Here is a 315-nt window from a genome sequence, read left to right as displayed (position 1 = left end):
TATAAATAATGGAGCAACACAAAAAAATCATAATTTAGCATTATTTTCTAATTGGACTACTATTATGTGTGTCACTATACAGATAATGTGTACTTTCATAAGAACCCCTTCATGTTAGCACACATTTAGATATCTTTAGTTGACAAGCGGTCTGAAACCACTTTCTTTTTATCAGATTTTCAGTTATTTTATCCAAAACTAGTTCTACTCAGGAGAGACTCGGCCAATTTCTAACAGAGAGTAACCAGTGCTACTGAACAAAACAAAATATAAAGTTTTATTGAACAATAGACCGAAATTCAGTTCTTACAGTTA

The sequence above is a fragment of the Dendroctonus ponderosae genome, unplaced genomic scaffold, assembly GCF_020466585.1.
Source record: "Dendroctonus ponderosae isolate FM_Combo_2020 unplaced genomic scaffold, Dpon_F_20191213v2 Dpon_F_20191213_387, whole genome shotgun sequence".
Classification (NCBI taxonomy): Eukaryota; Metazoa; Arthropoda; class Insecta; order Coleoptera; family Curculionidae; genus Dendroctonus; species Dendroctonus ponderosae.
Note: the sequence above shows the minus strand (reverse complement) of the source record.